Here is a 14,000-nt window from a genome sequence, read left to right as displayed (position 1 = left end):
TCTACATGGGCTTTAGTAAGGCCTTTGACAAGGTCCCACATGGGAGATTAGTTCTGAAGGTTCAGTCAATGGGTATCCATGGAGAGGTTGTAAACTGGATTCGAACTTGGCTGTGTGGGAGAAGACAGAGTGGTTGTGGATGATTGTTTCTCAGACTGGAGGCCTGTGACTAGTGGTGTGCCTCAGGGATCTGTGTGGGACCATTGTTGTTTGTTGTCTATATCAATGATCTAGATGATAATATGGAAATTTGGATTAGCAAATTTGCTGATGACACTGAGATTGGAGGTGTAGTGGACAGCGAGGAAGGATTTCAAAGCTTGCAGAGGGATCTGAACCAACTGGAAGAATGGGCCAGGAAATGGCAGATGGAATTTAATGCAGACAAGTGTGAGGTGTTGCATTTTGGAAGGACAAATCAAGGTAGGACATACACAGTAAATGGTAGGGCACTGAGGAGTGCGGAGGAACAAAGGGATCTGGGAGTTCAGATACATAATTCCCTGAAAGTAAAGTCCACAGGTAGACAGGGTTGTAAAAAAAAGGCTTTTGGCATTCTGGCATTCATAAATCAAAGTATTGAGTATAGGAGTTGGGATGTTTTGGTGAGGTTGTATAAGTCATTGGTGAGGCCAAATTTAGAATATTATGTGCAGTTCTGGCCACCTAACTATAGGAAGGATATCAGTAAGATTGAAAGAGTGCAGAGGAGATTTACTAGAATGTTGCCGGGTCTTCAGGAGTTGAGTTACAGGGAAAGATTGAACAGGTTAGGACTTTATTCTTGGAGAGGAGAAGAATGAGGGGAGATTTGATAGAGGTTTACAAAATTATGAGGGGTATAGACAGAGTAAATGCGAGTAGGCTCTTTCCACCTAGATTAGGAGAGATAAATACGAGAGGACATGGCTTTCGGATGAAAAGGGAAAGTTTAGGGGGGAACATTAGGGGGAACCTTCACAGAGAGTGGTGGGAGTGTGGAATGGGCTGGAATCTGATGTGGTAAATGTGGGCTCGCTCTTGAGTTTTAAGAATAAATTGGATAGATACATGGACGAGAGAGGTCTGGAGAGTTATAGACTGGGTGCAGGTAAATGGGACTAGCGGAAATAACGTTTCGGCACAGACTAGAAGGGCCGAATGGCCTGTTTTCTGTGCTATAGTGTTCTATGGTTCTATGGAAAGATTATCGCAGTTTGACATTAACTCACCAAACTGATCCTTCTCACAGGTTCAAAGCGGGACTGGGTAAGGAACGTGAGTCGCAGAAGGTGCACTCCAGCGGTTCCCCAGGGCCTTTTCAGAGATTTCATTCCTCGGGTGAACGTGTTTGGTGGAGGTGAAGTTGATAAAACCTTGTTACTGCAATGACGGGAATCTCCATATGGGATGATGGAGCATCTGATGGAAGTGAACAAGGAAAGAATGAACGGGGGGGGGGGGGGGTGGGAAGAATATTCTAAACTGACCATCACCAGGAAAAGTAACGAATTGGGAATCCATTTTATTTACAGAAATAAGAGAAGTAACTTCAGAAAAGATGGAAGGAGAGAAGATGGAACATAGAGGATCATCTTTGAAACCGAATTACTATTGTTATATAAACCCTGTTACAAATCCCAAGAAAATCGATCAATGCAATTGATCAGGATCTTCTCATTTCTGTCTCTCGATTCTCACACAGAGGAGAACCAACAACCTGAATGGAGTTCACTGCTGCTGCGCTCTGTGTTATTTGAGGATGAGCAGACAGTTTCGGAGAAACTGATTCTGACAAACAATTCGCGCACTGAAATTTTTTTTTATAAAGAGAGGCAGGTGCCGTTAACGCGGAATAATTCGCACACAACATGATAATATAGTACATCAGAAAGAAGGCGGTGGAGAATTGAAACCTTGGTCCACTTTAAGTTGCCGATGGGATGTGGGTGGCGGCGACAGCTTGGACTTGTCACATTTACCAAGCGGAGCAGGTCGTTGGTCCCAGGGAACGTTACATGATTTCACTTCATAGAAATCCTCAGACGAGGCAGAATTCTCGGTGTACGCGCCCAGTAGGTTCAGAATAGTATTAATGAACGTTGGAATTCAACTCTCCCGTCCTGGTAACGGTGCAGAGATGGACGGATTTCTATCCAGACCTGCGTGAGAGCCAGAGGTCAGAATACGGGTTGTTTGCCTGCGTCATTCGCGGAGAAATGTGTTCCCCAAGGTGAACACATTCGAGCAATCAGCACCTCCCTCGCTGGAAGCGATTTCACGCCGGTTGAGTGCCGGTACCCCTTGTTCTCGTCTCGTTCAACAGAAAAATGAACAATTGGTTTCAAGTCTTTCCATTTAAGGTGGTTGAAAAGCACCGGTAAATCATTAGTTTGTTCATTTTATTCGACATATCAGGACTTATTCTGAAGCTGTGGTGAGATCAGATGTAAAGAGCTGAGTGTGGTGGTGAGGTGGCGGGAGATGCGAGTGGAGGCGAGGAAGTGTTCAGTAAATCAGGCGGAATTGTCACTGCTGAAAATCCGTTCCTGGATCCGGTGTAATAATGGTCTGCAGTGGGCGGACACTGAATCTGAAGAAATGAGCAGAATCTTAAGCAATTTCCTCGCCAGCAGACGAACAAGAGAAGTTAATGCAAGTTACATCTCATTATCACAACAGGGCGGCGCGAGGGCTCCGTGGCTTAACTGGTCAAAGCGCCTGTCTAGTAAACAGGAGATCCTGGGTTCAACTCCCAGCGGAGCCTCTCATTTATGGGGCGAATCGCCTTGTGATGAAGGCGGGTTCCATGCCAGCTCCAATCAGGCACCTGCAAACATAAAAGAAAATACCGCAAAAAGGAACAGAACGAATAAAACTCTCCGCGAACGCTATAGGTTTGGCGGTGTCTGCGGAGCGAGGAACAGGGGGAACGGTTCAAATAGATTACATTTCTGATTACATTGTTTTCCGATTTCTTGCGTTTTCGCTGTATATTTTTATTTTATGTGATAAACCTTTGCAAACGCGGTGTGTCCTGCTTTGTGACCTTGCCCTAGTCCTGCTGACAAACCTATTTCACACCGTAGTTGCACAGGTATCTTCTACTCGAACGCCGACTATTTCGTTGTTCATTCAAGACACGGGATACGCTGCTTTAAATACTTTTACACCCATTTTGCTTCCTATAAATGTGGGCCACGATCACTCACACGTCCGCACCTTCCCCGCTAACTCAGGACAGATTTGCGGCCCGTACTGATAAAGTTGACCTTGGCATCAATGCAGGATCATCGCCGCAGTGTTCTGTGATTGTTAGGTTTGTTCTGCAAAATCTTTCCCAGTGCATTTTACCAGTGCTCACAGAACACCCTCGTGGAAAAAGAAGGACCAGGGTTTCACCCAATGGCAATGATGGGATTTGAACACACGCCTCCGTGGAAACCGGAGCCTTCATCCAGCGCCTTAGACCCCTCGGACACACGACCACACAGCAATGTTTCCTTGCTCATTCATTACACAATTGCGCTACGCAGCTGAGCATCTTAATCTTGGAAGTTTGTGCGCTCCATGTGTGCTTTGAAACTCGTTCACCCAGATCCTGCGTTTGAGGCTTGATGCGCTTTTCCTTTTTCCAGCCGTAGTGTGAAAAGTCATGGCTGTCGTGTGACCTGAAAAAACCTTTCCTCACAACATTTGGCGCTGCGAGCAGGGTCCTGATGGTCTTGAGTGGACAAAGACGCGGGGAGATGTTCTGGAACAAGGGAAAGAAAGCGAGTGTTGTAGGCACTGAGGAGAGGATATCCGGGTGGACCGACGAGAGTGAGGGATTTGGGAGCTTGGCCGGCCTGCTGGCAGACCAGGGAAGCCAGTGGACTGGGCTGAGCAGTTAGATCCATGTGGTAAGAAACTGGGACTCCACGTGGTGGCCCTCCTCCAGAAGTCGGGGTCCCCCTCCTCCAGAAGTCGGGGTTCCCCTCCTCCAGAAGTCGGGGTCCCCCTCCTCCAGAAGTCGGGGTCCCCCTCCTCCAGAAGTCGGGGTCCCCCTCCTCCAGAAGTCGGGGTCCCCTCCTCCAGAAGTCGGGGTTCCCCTCCTCCAGAAGTCGGGGTCCCCCTCCTCCAGAAGTCGGGGTCCCCCTCCTCCAGAAGTCGGGGTTTCCCCTCCTCCAGAAGTCGGGGTCCCCCTCCTCCAGAAGTCGGGGTCCCCCTCCTCCAGGAAGTCGGGGTTCCCCAGAGCCAAAGGGAATCAAGGGGATGCCTTCCGGCTCCTGACGTCCCTCCTGAGATGCCAAGTCGAGATTACTAGCCAGTTGCAGAGTACATGTCTGCAGAGGGGAAAGGAGATAGAGATTCTCCGGCAGCGACGCTGTACGCTGCTGGAGGCAGTGCTGATCTCCCAGACCTGGGCCAACCACCTCGAGGCCAGGTGCACCGAGGTTGCCTGCCGGCTGGTTCAAGTGCAGCCGGCACAATACGCCCGCAGGTCTGGCTGGCAGCCAGACCTGTTAAAAATCTGAGCCTTGGTCCAGCGCGGCGACAGGCTGGATGCATGGCTGGGGATGGGGACATATCGATGGACAATGATGAGGATGGGGCCACCCGAAGAGCCTGAGCCCCATCACACCCGCACCCCACCCTATGCACCGGAGCCCCTGCAGACTCGACCCATCACCACACGGTCCCAGGTCCGCCACAGAAACGAAGGGAGTCAGGATTGGACCCCGCAGGGGGAAAGTGTCCGTGGTCCCTCCGAGACCACAGAGACCGGGACTTCTCTGCTAAGGAGCTCACCCAGCTGGCGGATCAGTAACGCCAGCAGTCAGGTGAACAGCTAGCCACGTGGTTGCTCTGGCTGTGGGATGAGGGGGCCCACAACGTGAGCCTCTCTCACCAGGAAGCGAAGAGCCCTGCGGAACATCGGACCAACAGAGCATTAATAACGGTCTGCGGGCACCACCGGGAGAGATCGGGGTCACCATTACCCTGTGGGATTGGATAGTGGCTGCTGTGATGGACCGGTACCCTACCCATTCCTCGAGTGGGACTTGTACAGGCGACCACAGTGAGGCACAGTTAGTGACGGTAGCAGGGTCATCAGGGAATGGGCGCTAGTGACCCGGCATTTACTCGGGGACGGGCAACCTCGAGCTGTTAGAGAATACTACAGCGACCAGTGCCCTAGCGGGGTACCTGGTCTCCACCGCGCTACCCGACCTGAGGCCAGTGATCCTGCCGATCATGGGACCTGGCTAGCGGAAAGACCATTGGGGAAGCCATCAATATCTGGAAGGGCTAGAGTACATGCAGCGGGGGGGCGTCCACACAGGTCGGTAGAACGGAGACGAGGGCTGGGGACACCACCTCTCTTCTCACGTGCAAACAGCTGTACCTGGACTTGTTGCGCGCAGGGGTGGACCGCGGCAGCATAGATGGGGGTCCCGACCTCCGCTCTCTACACACGATGGAAGGAGCTCTGTGGAGGGGAGACCCGGCCGGGGGAAGACCCAGGACCACCTTGGGTCCAAGTTCGACACAGTGGGAGCCCCCAACCGCCGGAGTACATGGGCTGCCCCCACAGACACTGATACTGCCTCCGCCCCTCCCCCCACTTGAAACTCCCCTGCCCTTGGGGATCGGCTCCGGGGCCTGCTGTGACAGGAAATGTCCCACTTCTGCCAAAAGGAACCCTCACCCATGGGGGGTGGATGACCTCCACCCCCTCCCAATGGATGAAGGCCAGGGTCCCCAGAACATTTGCTCCATCACCGTCCCCCATCCGGGGGACCTGAGGCCACATATACCCATAGTGGCACACCGTAGTGGCATACCCATAGGCAGAAAGGGTAACGTGCAAAAGGTGGAGGGCACTCGTCGACACGGGGTGCCCAACACACCATCATCCCGGGGAACCCCGCTGCGTGGAAGCGGGCGCAGATGCAGATAGAAGGGTTGAGCGGTTCCCTTTTGCCCACAAGGGAAGTCAAAATCCACATGGCCATCGGGAACCAACCGCCTTGAACTGTAACTGTTGTAATGCAGCCTCGCCTGAGTGCGTACTGGGGGATCAATATCTTAAAGGGACGGTCCCTACACACCAACCGGGGCCAGTTCACTTTTGGAGTAGCCTGGGCTACGATGGTTGTCGGGGCGGTCAAATGGGAACCGGTTGTCGCTCCCCACTCCAAGGTCATCTTGTCGACAGTATAGGGTGCCAGGAGTACACCAAGACATCACAGAGGCCGTCGAAGCCCTGCTGCTGAAGGGAGTCATCGACCCGCAGCCTCCCCCTTCAATAGCCCCGTCTGGCCAGTCGGCAAAAAGAATGGGATGTGGTACATGACTGTGGACTACAGACACCTTAACAAGGCTGCCCACCTACACCCCCCCCCCCCCCACCGCAGCCGCCATACCCGACATAGTCACTCTGGTCAAGGATATTTCAGGGCGCCCAGACAACCCGTGGTATGCCGTTGTGGATTTGACCAATGCATTCTTCTCTATCTCCCGGCATCACATCTTCCAGGACCAATTTGCATTCATCTAGGACAGGAGACAATATACCTTCCTACGTCTACCACAAAGGTATATTCATAGTCCGAAAATATGCCACGGGTTAATCTCCTGAGATTTGCAAACCATTCAATTTTTCCCAGGGGTATCAACAGCCCGTGACATTGACGACATGCTCAGACAAGGGCCATCTGAGGCCATTGTCTCAGAGGCTCTTGATATGCTAATGTCCTCCCTTAGAGAACGGGGCTGTGCCATTAATATGGAGAAGGTGCAAGGCCCAGCCCAGAATGTATTGTTTCTCGAGATTCAGTGGCACACAGACAAGCGACACATTCCTGAAACTGCCAGAAACAAGATTTTAAACTTTGCCGTCCCCTCCAACAAAACTGACACCCAGAGCTTCGTGGCTCTCCTCGGCTATTGGCAGCAGCATATACCCCACCTCACCCTCCTCTGAGACCCCTCTATATGGTCTCTCAAAAGAAGGCCACCTTTTCCTGGGGACCTGAACATCAGGCTGCCTCTGAGACAGTGAAGCAAGCGGTGGAGCAAGGCCTACCACTTGCCCTCCTCCAAGAAGGGGTCCCCTTCGAGTTACAGGTGTCCGCTAGCGAGTCTGTTGCTGACTCGAGCCTCTGACACAAGTTACAAGGGAGAAGAGTCCCGCTCGGCTTCTGGACCAAATCATTGCCTGAGGTCGCTACTCGCTACAGCCCTTCCAAATGCCAGCTGCTTGCCTGCTACCTGGCGCTCCTCGTCACCGAGCATAAAACCGGCACCGACCCTGTGGTCCTTCACCCCACCTGCCCATAATGCGTTGGGCAAGTCCCCTGACTCCACACACAAAGAGGGCCGAGCCCAGAGGTCCTCGATAGTGAAGTGGAAGTGGTAAACCACGGACCGGGTTGGACCCAGTCTGGAAGGGGTCAGCTGCCTCCACGAACAGGTCCCAGTCCCAGCACCCACCACCAGACATACCTGAGATCCAGCCCTCCCCCGTGTCCTGGGGCCAATCCTTCGATTCCCTCGACCCTGATCAAAAATTGCACGCCTGGTTTACAGGTGGTTCTGTGAACCGGGGGGAAACAATATTGGAAAGCGGAGGCTTCATCCCACCACGGGGAAAACCTTCACCAAAGAGGGAGCAGGTGGATCCAGCCAATTGACTGAACTGACGGCAGTCGCACTCACCCTACAGAACACCACCGGGCCAGTCTACATCTACACCGACTCTTGGGCAGTGGCCAACGGTATGGCGGTGTGGATGGCACGGTGGCACGAAACGGGGTGGGGAATTCATGGACGCTCCCTCTGGGACAGGGACACTGGCATCTTATCTGGGATCAGGCCACCCAAAGACAGATTTCGGTCCACCACATGGATGCTCATATCCACAAAAATAAACAGGAGGCCATACGTAATGCCACCGTGGACCAGTCTGTCCAGCTATGCTGCGTTACCGCCTTCCCGGCGGAACTTGACCTCAGCGCATTAGCCGCATGAGCACACTGCAAGAGAGGTCACCTAGGGGCGGACAGCACACGACCTTGGGCAGAACAGTTCGGGGTCGCCCTCACAGTGGATTAGTGCAAGACCACTGTCGTTAACTGCCCCGTCTGTCAGCAGGTAAAACCACGAGGCTGGCGGGCAGGGCAACCGGGCCACATTCCTTGCGGCACGGGAGCAGGTTCAGTGTGGCAGATAGACTATATTGGACCACTGCCACGCCACGTTTAAAAAGCAATACGCCCTGATGGTGGTGGACACATACTCCGTGTCCTGGTGATGGTGCCCTGTGAGAGGGCCGACCAGAACAGCACCATCAAAGTATTGCATTACCTCCCCTCCATCTATGGAGTCCCATGGGAGGTACAATCCAATCAGGGCTCACACTTTGCGGGTGTTAAAGTACAGAACTGGGTGGCTGAGGAGGGGATCTCGTGGCTGTTCCATATCCCCTACCATCCACAAGCATCGGGCCTGATTGAAAGACTGTAAGGCCTGCTGAAAAAGAAAGTCTGCACGCTAACGCCTTCCCGCACACTGCAGGGGTGGTCGGGCGTGCTACAGCAGGCTGTCGACCAGCAGAATACACGACCCACTGGCCAAAGGTGGTCGCCACTATCTTGCCATCTGGCACACTCCCCACCTCCCGACTTGCAAGACCCTGAACCCCCCCACCCCCCCCAAGACCAAAGACTCAGGGAGAGTGTGGGTCCGACAGCCACAGGGACCCCCTCAGAAGAGAGAAGTCGTTGCGGATAGTCCCAGGGACACCCGTTGGGTCGCGATCCCTGGTAACACTGACCAATCCTGAATTCATACCCAGCACTTCACCCACTGAGTCTGTTCCTCAACCAACACCCCACACCCTACAGGTTAATGGCACTACTCTACTCCCTCCTTCTCTTCACCGTGATGATCGGCATCGGAACATCTGCTAACTCCTTCCTCAGAGTCGCCTATGAATTCGCCAGTACCTCCCAACAAATTGGACTGTTGGATTTGTGTCCGAACCCCAGCACACACCAGTGCAGCTCTACCACTTCCACCGTTGTCCCTGGATGATCTTCAAATGAACTGCTTACATAGACTTTTTGCACCTCAGGTTCAGTATAATGGTTTGGGGGCGGGGGGGGGGGTGGATGGCAGTCCCCCACCACTCCCCTCACCACTGCAGCACATTCCTTCCAGTGATCCCGGATGGGGTTGGGTGTTTCAGGAACTGGTATTTTCCTCCCTCCAATTTGACCTCCAGCGGAATCCCGACCCTCAGATTCATCCCACAGCCACTGAGCAAGCCTGGGGAATGTTGGTGCAGACTCCAGAATGAGCACAGTTCCACCCTTTCTGTTGGCCACAGTCAATACGAGGGAAACTGGTATCCAGGTGCCTCAGTGACCACTGCCGATGGTGCCGCCTAGCTGGGGGTTCCCTGGACCTTGAACGGGGACCCAACTGCATTTGTGGCCACCGTGCCTACCCTGTCGCTCCCCACGAGCTGGTACGGTTGCTGCTTTCCGGCATTTGTGGTGCCCTGCATCCACGCTCTTGATGAACTTGGGGAGCACCAGGCATACAGTTCCCACGGGGACAAGAGGGCCATCACGGATGAGGAGAGGTTCTTCATGATAGCCTTTCCCACGTATGGCACGGACCGATTGTCCCGTGAGGTTACCCAGATGACCAGCGTGCTCCAGACGCTGGCTAACGAAACGGCAGTGGCACTGCAACATACTGAAGATGCCCTGGCGAGGACGGCAGCAGAGCTGGCTGTCGTCAGGATGGTAGCCCTGCAGAAGCAAATGGCCCTGGATGGTGGTACCTGTGCAGGGTTTGGTGAGGAGTGCTGCACCTTTATCCCTGATGAGTCAGCAACATCAACAACCCAGCTGATCACATTCAGGACTCGGTGGCCAAAATTCAAAAAGCAAGGGACCAGTTCCTCCAGCACGACACCTCATGGGGACACTGGTGGCCGTTTGGGTCTCTGGGGAGATGGTGGGCAACTGTCATCCACTGGGCCACTGCCCTCGTTCTAGTTGTTATAGCTATCTGTATTTTGTGCTGTGCTTTTCAGATTATTATGACCACATCTGCCTTTCATTAGTACTGTACACTGACGCATATTTCTTAGCTTAGTGATAGTTATTCCCATGATTTTATTCCCAGGAATAATTCCCATGGGTGGAATGTATTGTGAAGGGCCATGGCTATCACGTGACACCATTGACCACCTGGCTGAAAGTCGCATCACTGTCAATAAAGGTATGGTTCTACCCCCATTAGTGCACAGCCTGGACCATTGGCCTTGTAAGCACATTTGCACCTGGCCCTGAGCCCTTAACTTGCTTGAATTACCTGGGCTGGACCACCCAGTCCTCCAGCACTATACAGAGTGCCACATATGCGTGGTTCTCTCTCTTTGATTGCTCCAGGAATCATGAAACAACGCTGAAGAGACCATTGGTAAGAATGTGCACTTCCACAATGGTTAGGAGCGTCCTAAGTAGATCCCGGTAGCGTAGAGTCGAGGGGTGGCAGGCACTGTATTGTTTCTTCCTTGATTTGTTTGTGCCCAGGTTGGTGTGTGTGTGTGTTGGTGTGTGTGTGTGTGTGTGCGCATCTCACCCCTGTTGCGATTTCCCCCACGTTCGCGATCACCCGTGTGGGTGTGTGTGTGTGTCAGTGTGTGTTCGTTCTCGTTCATCCTGCCCCGCGTTTGTGAATAAATCATTTAACTCCAAAGACTGTCCAGAGTCCTTGCCGTTTGAGACCTTATGACTTGTCTTACAACAGCATTCAAGTCACTGATATGGAAAAAATCAGCAAGGGTCCCAGTGGCAATCCCTGTGGTAGATCACTGGCAGCAGGCTTCCAATCGCAAAGCAACCCTTCACCATTGCCTTCTGTCTCAAATTATGAACACAATTTTGGATGCAGTTTGCTGTGGTCTCATGGATTCTAACATTTTGGACACTGCTGTGTTAATTTCACATCTTTCAATTCCTCAATGTTTCAAAAAATTGATCATCTTTGGAAACCTCCAGTGATCTAACCTCAACATCCCTCTGGAGAAGCAAAGCCCAGAGGTTCACTGCACTCTGCAACAAGAATTGTTTCAGTGTCAATGACTGTCATCTGAACTTGTATATCCTCCTGGTTGTTCCAGGGCACTGTGTGAACATTAGGTCCCTGACAACCCAACCAGCAATGGTTTGCCTTCAGGGTTTACAGTAATTGGGGGGGGGGGGGGTCATCGGGGCCCCACCAGAAATATGACGAGGATTGCAGATGTGTTGACATCTTCAGTCCCGGCGAGGCGTGCATTTATGGGCAGGTAGAAGGACCCAGAGATTTTCTGTCCGCAGGTGCAAATTGTCCCCGTCTGGGTCTGCCCCCAAATACCATGCTTTCCCACTGCCGGCCTCCCTCATCCACACCCTCCCACCTTACCCCAGCCCTCCACTCCCAAACCGATCAAAGTTTCCCTCTGAAGGGTGGAGACTTGCCAATGAATCCTGCTGCTGTTCTGAAATAGACTCCATCTCTTCTTTGTTTGAAATGTGTTGTTCACCGATCAATAGTCTCCGTATTTACCACCTGCCCTAGGATTGCCACTGTGAGGTCTGCCCTATGTCACATGTCAGATGCCCACTCACCCTGCGAGGAAAACAGTTTAACAGTTGGAGAGTGAGGGAGTAACCTGTGGTGAGGGAGTGCCTTGTGGTGAGGGAGCAGGAAGGCGGTGGTCCATTGTGGGGACGAAGTGAGGACATGGATGGGAACTTCACACCCTCATGGGCTCAAAAGAGAACTCTGCAGTTCCCAGTCACCCCGCCAATTGGTCCATTAAATTCCTGTTAACACAGCCCAGTGTCCAACACTGACACAGAGCTGGTGGAGGGATTTATCCTGTGGACGGTCCCTCTCTCACCCTCTCTGTTCATTATATTCCTCTATACACCACCCAGTGTCCAACACTCACACAGTGCTGCTGTGGTCGTGTTTCTCTTATGGAGATAATCTCTACCTTCCCCAATAATTATTCCAAGAGCGACTTGATAAATTCATGACAGGAATAAAATGTTACTCTGATAGGGACAGCTGAAGAAGGTGAGAAGCAGCTGATGTGGATCACAAGCATGGGGTGGGTATGGTTGGTTTGACTGGGCTGTTCCTGTGTGGACAGGTCTGTTTAGTTCATTATAAATTCCAATTTCATGGTGCTCTCCATTTCCAAAGTTGATCTGTTTCTAGTCTGACTTGCGGCATGTCTCTCTGCTCATTAATGTTCCAATAATCAGAACCAACTGCTCAGTCATGGCCCTTACTGATGTCACGTCTGTCACTGGGAGCTTTAATATTGAGAACAATGGGCTCTCCATGTCAGAGGCAGAGATATAATCTGATGGAAACCACAAAGGAAAGTTAATCAATAGAAGCAAATCAGGCTGATGTGAGAGTGAGCTGGGATTGGGAGAGGTGTACATTTCCTCAGGCCTTACAGCCCACTGCGATATCACTGCTGTACCAACATTGTCCCATTTATCCTCAAATGCTCCGGTGCTCAGTGCCGAGATCCTTTGTTCTAGAATTGTCTGCTGAGATCCTCTCACCGCTTCATGGAAGACCACCACAAAACAGGAGAAGTAGTAATCCAGACAGCCCGTCAAGATTGCCCTGCCTACCTGGACACAGTGATGGTGTGGCTGAATTTATCTCTTGATGGTTTCTCTCTATGTCCATTGTATCCCTTGTAGCGGTTGCTACCGTGAAATAAAACAAGACGCTAGTCGAAGGATTGTCAAACAAGAACTGGTTTATTTTCCCGCCTTGCGCTGGCCTTTTAAGGGAGACTGTTCCCGCCCAATGCAACCAGCAATGACGTAAGTACTACTTCATCAAGTCTTTCCCATGCGCGGGTTCTCCCCGTCCCTCCGGGAAGACGAAGGCCCGCCGCCATCTTGGGCCTCGTCGCTCCGACGCCGCATGACCCGACTGCCGAGCCGGTTCACCTGACCGGACGGTGAGTCGCTACACCCTGTGTATAAACAGCCCAGTGACCAAAACTCATGCAGTGATGCTGCGGGTTTTTTCTCCTTTGGACGGTTCCTCTCTCACCTTCTCCATTCATTATATTCCTGTATACACAGACCAGCACTCAACACTGAAACAGTGCTGGTGTGTGGGTATTTATCCCATGGACGGTCCCACACTCACCCTCTGTCCATCATATTCCTGTATACACAGCCCAGTGTGCAGCACTACAACAGTACTGGTGTGGGGGGAATCACACTGTGGACAGTCCCTCTCTGTGCATTACATTCCAGTGTCGACAGCCCAGTGCCCAACACTAACACTGTGCTGGCTTGGGTGGATTTATACCTTAAGTGGCTCTTCTCTATTCTTCTTGGTCTATAATGTTCCTGCATACACAGCCCAGTGTCCAACACCGTCACAGTGCTGGTGTGGGGGGATTTATCCTGTGGATTCTCCCTCTCTCACTCTCTCTGTCTGTTATATTCCTGCACACACAGCCCAGTGTCCAACACTGTCACAGTGCTGGTGTGGGGAGATTTATCTGGTGGATTGTCCCTCTCTCACTCTGTCTGTTATATTCCTATATACACAGCCCAGTGTTTCACGTAAAATTTCCTCAACCTATTCAAAGGGCAGATTGGTAAATACATGAGGCCCTCAGGGACAGAAGGTTATTGTGATGAGTTTATTTGAGGAGGGCAGAGGAGCGTGTGTGGATCACAAGCAGGGGCTGTGAATGTTGTTTTGACTCGGCTGTTCCTGTGTGGCCATGTGTTTAATTCATTATAAATGTCTTACCCATTCATGCACCCAGTAGACATGTCCAATTGCTCAAAGGTCTGGTGTGGGGTTTAGAACACAGTACAGTGCAGCAAAGGAACAGGCCCTTCAGCCCAAACTGTTGTGCCAAACTAATTAATCTAATCCCTTCTGCCTGCACATGGTCCACATTCCTCAATTTTCTG

The 14,000-nt window shown here is 52.0% G+C and overlaps 1 non-coding gene across 1 annotated transcript; it reads left to right on the top strand.

The window, feature by feature from the left end:
- Nucleotides 1–2,672: 2,672 nt before the first annotated feature.
- Nucleotides 2,673–2,746, top strand: trnat-agu (transfer RNA threonine (anticodon AGU)). The gene has a single exon. It is a non-coding gene; the product is annotated as a tRNA-Thr (tRNA).
- The last annotated feature ends 11,254 nt before the right edge of the window (nucleotides 2,747–14,000 follow it).

The sequence above is a fragment of the Pristis pectinata genome, chromosome 45, assembly GCF_009764475.1.
Source record: "Pristis pectinata isolate sPriPec2 chromosome 45, sPriPec2.1.pri, whole genome shotgun sequence".
NCBI classification, from domain to species: Eukaryota; Metazoa; Chordata; class Chondrichthyes; order Rhinopristiformes; family Pristidae; genus Pristis; species Pristis pectinata.
This window is presented reverse-complemented; position numbering and strand designations above follow the sequence as displayed.